At 33.7% G+C, this 4,738-nt stretch overlaps 1 pseudogene; it reads right to left on the bottom strand.

Annotated features, from left to right (window-relative positions):
• Positions 1-3,947: 3,947 nt before the first annotated feature.
• On the bottom strand, positions 3,948-4,082 carry LOC112130540 (U2 spliceosomal RNA; annotated as a pseudogene).
• Positions 4,083-4,738: the final 656 nt, after the last annotated feature.

Genomic DNA, 4,738 nt, shown 5'->3' with positions numbered 1-4,738 from the left:
AATTTTGGTGACCAGAAAATGTTTTGAGTAAAGAATACTTCTTAATCACCAAATATTTATTGACTATTGAAACTGCCTTTGCAAAAATTATAACAGTGAGAAAAATTATGACAGTGACAGAGATCTAACCTAACCAACCCCATCTTGCTTCTAACCTCCGAGCTGTCCTTGTTTATTCCTGGGTGTATGCCAAACTGACTTTAAGAGGAACTTAGTTTATTGTTTAACTTTGAAACAAAGATGATACCATCCCCTTTCTGAAACAAACCCCCTTCTTGCCTGAGGGTCAGACTACCTTTGTAAGACTAACAAGTTAGCCACAAGATTAGAAATTATGGTTTAGGAGTCATGAAGATAGAGACCTCAAGATTGCAAACTTCCCCAGTATCTCCTAGGGAAAACACCACTGTTGGAAAACCTAAGACTGGTGCCGGAGATATTTTTCAGGCCCTGCAATTGATGGATAAGCTGGCACCACCAAGATCGATAAACTGGCTCACGTGGCTCATGGTCCCCATCCAGGAAAGGACTCAATGCAAGAGATCAGCTTTGGCTCCCCATGATTTCATCTCCAAACCAACCAATCAGCACTCCCCACTTCCCGATCCCCTGCCCACCAAATTATTCTTAAAAAACCCACTCTGAATTTTCAGAGAGACTGATTTGAGTCATAATAAAACTCTGGCCTCTTGTTCAGCTGGTTCTGCATGAATTAAACTCTTTTTCCACTGCAATTTCTGTCTGGATAGTGGGCAAAATGAACCCGTTGGGCAGTTACATTATTACCTATGTTATTGATAATACAGTAATGAATGAGCTATAGTTCCTAGATTTAGGAAGTTGTAATTTAGTAGAAAAAAATAAAAGTAAATAGGTGACATAAATATAGTATAATAAATTCTATATGAAATATTTGTTTAAAATCTTACAAAATGTTACAAGAACACGTAGGGATATCACCTAGTGGATGATTTTTCTAAGAAAATTATGGATCTTTTTAATAACACCATTAGACAATAGATAACTACTTGTACATACTGATAAAATAAATGTTATGCTTGTTTAAGGTACGTTGATAAATGAAGCAGAGAAAAATATTTTGGATTAAATATTTTTGGAGAATTTGAGAACATGTTTATTTTTATTCTCTTAAAATGAGAAGGTAAATTTAAAACAAGTCATATATTTAATAAAGTACATTAATTAAATTATCTGATTTTATTGTTTTTAAAGTTATTTTGCTTCTCTCTATAATCTTTCATCATGTTTCTATGTTTAATCTTCATATGGATTAATTGTTTGAAACTGAAAGAAAAAATAGAGAAAAAATGTGAAAATACTGCAATGAGGAGATAGAAAGAATTTGAGTCAGTGGATTTTATCTAGACTTTTTTTTTTTTAAAAAACTATTATGTGTATGGAAAAAATGTTATGTACTTTTCAATTAAATGTATACAGGCTCATTAAATTAAAGGCAAGTTGTTAAAATGAGACAGTATATACTTTACAGGTAGAATAATATAAGCATTTGATTTAGTAGTGAGAATCATTATAAATGGATTACTTTCTTGTTTTCTAAAGTTGTCTAAAAATACTGTGTCTCCCTCAACCATAGATAAACCTTTGCTGAAATATGTCTAAGTATTATACAAGTAAATCAAGTTTCTATATTGTTAATATAATGTTGAATTGATTAATTTTTGAAGTTACCTCAATTTTTATTTTAAAATTTTGTTATATGAAGCAATTATAATATGATACAGACTGATAATAGGAAGACAATTCTGGTATCAAAATAAGTCACTTTTCAGGTTATATTGTGGATTGTTTAAGTTTAATCATGGGTTGCTCACTAATGTTTTCCTACCCTAATTACATATTCATATCTCTTAATTATAATAGGACAAAATGTCCAATGAATACAATTTAATAGAATAAAAACATGAATTATCAAAAATACTTATGAACAAATTGTACCCAAGGCAGGTAGCTTTTGTTAGATATGATAAGTTGTTAATTATTAGCTAAGATGGTGGAAAGCTTTCTGCATATCCTGACGCAGATCTGAAATAACACTGCAGTTCAGAGATATTTTCCATTTTGTTTGCAGGAAAAACTTTTGTATAGCCCTTATCTTTTTTTTTTTTTTTTGACTCATGTTGAAACTCCCTGTTTTACTTTAGGTAACACAAGATATTGTTTACAGCCTACCTCAACCAATGTATGTCTAGTGTCAAAAAAATGCATAGAATATCTTCAGGAAAATTACAATTCTGTAGCTATATGAGTGCGTGTGTGTGTGTGTGTGTGTGTGTATATGTATATTTACATTACTGTAGTTAGGGTGAAATTTACAGCCAGGTTGGGTCATGCCTGTAATCCCAGCTACGTGGGGGGCTGAGGCAGGAGGATTGCTTGAGCCTAGGTGTTCAAGGTCAGCCTGGGTAACATAGTGAGACATCACTTTTTTATATCTGCACATACCTGAATGACCCACCCTGGTATCAGATATATGAGTTAGATCATCTCAGATGGAAAGACCTCTTAGGCCTTTTCCCAGTCAATCTTTACCTTCACAATCCCCTAACCAAGTATTATTCATTTTTTAATCCTACCTTTTTACTTTCCATGGATAAAATCATGCAGCATGTATTTTTTTTTTTTTTGCCTCTAGCAATTTTTGCTCAGATGTTGTTTAGAATCACCCATGTTGTTGGAAATATAGTAAGTAGTGTTTCCCCGCCTTTGATGATTCAGTAGTATTCCAATGTATTTTTTTTTTTTTTGGCTTTCATTTAGTTTTACGAAAGAGAAAAGGGAATCATACATTGCTCAGAATTGGGTTGCATAAGATTTTCATAAATTTTACTTAGTATATTTGGAATAGACTTGTCCTCTAATTCCTTTTTTTTTTCAAATGGTAAGTCTCAATTTTATTTTTTATTTTTTTACTATAAGTTTTAGGGTACATGTGCACAAATGTATTTGTATATAACTCAATTTATTCTTTGTCTCATCCTGTTGATGGATGGATATTTGGATTATGTCGTTTGGGCTACTATGAAAAACATTTATTCTATAAGCCTTTAAGTATGAGTGTTCTCTCCCCCACTTTTTGCATATATCTGTGCTCTTTTTTCTCAAGGTCAGTATTTCCAACTTTGGCCATTTTCATAGGACTTATGGGGTCCTTCTACATGATTTTTACTTTTACATTTTCCTAATGAGTAATTTCATGTTTTAGAGAAATAGGTAAAATAATACATCTGTAGTGGTGTATAATAGATGAAAGACTATGGGATACTTATTAAGCATAACTTATTGTGCTTCAATCATGTCCTCACGGTAGATGCTCTTCAGTTCCTATCATTATGAGATTAGATAATATTTGAAACTATAACATCCAACTTGTAGACACAAGGAGAGAACCAGAACAGTGAAGTCACCCAGAGCCTTGACATTGTCATTTTAATGAGTTAATTGTAGAACAAGTTACTCCTGTACTCCTTTTTTTTTTTGACAGCATCTGGCTCTGTCACCCAGGCTGGAGTGCAGTGTCATGCTAATGGCTCACTGCAGCCTCAACCTCATGGGCTCAAGCAATTCTCCCACCTCAGCCTATCTAGTAACTGTTTCTACAGGTGCTGACCACCATGCCTGGCTAATTTTTGTATCTTTTGTAGAGAAGGGTTTTCGCCACATTGTCTAAGCTGGTCTCGAACTTCTGCGCTCAAGGGATCCACTCCCCTTCACCCCCCAAAGTGCTGGGAATGCAGGCGCAAACCACCAGACTCGGCCTCCTGTGCTTATAATTATACGTAAAAGTAAACCTCTCTTCTTTAACTCTCTTTTTAATAATTATTCTGTTACCTGAAACCAAAAGATCCCTAAGTTAGGGACACATATGGCAAAGAGTGGGACTTGAAGAGACCTCATAGTTTGAGTAGGAAAATTGCTGTAGCAAATAGAAGATTGACCATATGATGTCAGATCTGAGCCAAACGTCTCAGTTAATGTTACTGGATTCACTGATAAGAACAGATACTACACCCTTGATCTTAGCCAAAAGGCCGAGAAGTGATTAATGTTATGTGATTTAAATGACAATGTTAGAACCGGATTACATGATGTCCCCATCATGTATGTCTCTGTATATAAACATAGAGTGAAATGAAATGATGATTTTCTGTTTATGTATTGACTATGCATGTGCTTTTTCACAATTGTTACCTACCGTAGGAAGAAAGGGACGAGGAAATGCTAAGTTGACTGAGAAAACCCTTATTTGACTATTTTTTTTTTTTACGTGGAACTAACATAGATCGTTTTAAAAATACCAGGAAGAGTTGGCAATCATGTTGGCATTAAATTCAGGCACAGAGTTTTAGAACTGCATTTTTCCATATATGTGTGCTGAGATTTTACTTGTGTAAATTTGCATTCTGTTTCTTTAAGGCCGATTCAGACAGTCACTTCCATAAACCTCTTACCTCTATCCATCCATAATGAGATTGGCTGAAATTAAATGCGCTGGGTGTGATGTAGCTGAGACGCTATTACATTTTTGGTAGCATCATTAAAAATGCAAGCTTTCAAACATTAGTCTTATTTGAAATGGAAAGGTTAATTTAAATGTTTAGGTTTTATAAAGAACACACTAATCCAAATTCCCTTATTTTATTTATTTTATAGTGGATAAAGAATATTCTCTTTCAATTCATCTCTTGATATATAAATT

This window comes from Pongo abelii, chromosome 22 (genome assembly GCF_028885655.2).
Source record: "Pongo abelii isolate AG06213 chromosome 22, NHGRI_mPonAbe1-v2.0_pri, whole genome shotgun sequence".
Taxonomy (NCBI): domain Eukaryota; kingdom Metazoa; phylum Chordata; class Mammalia; order Primates; family Hominidae; genus Pongo; species Pongo abelii.
The sequence above is the reverse complement of the archived record's forward strand: the minus strand, read 5'-3'. Positions and strand labels throughout refer to the sequence as shown.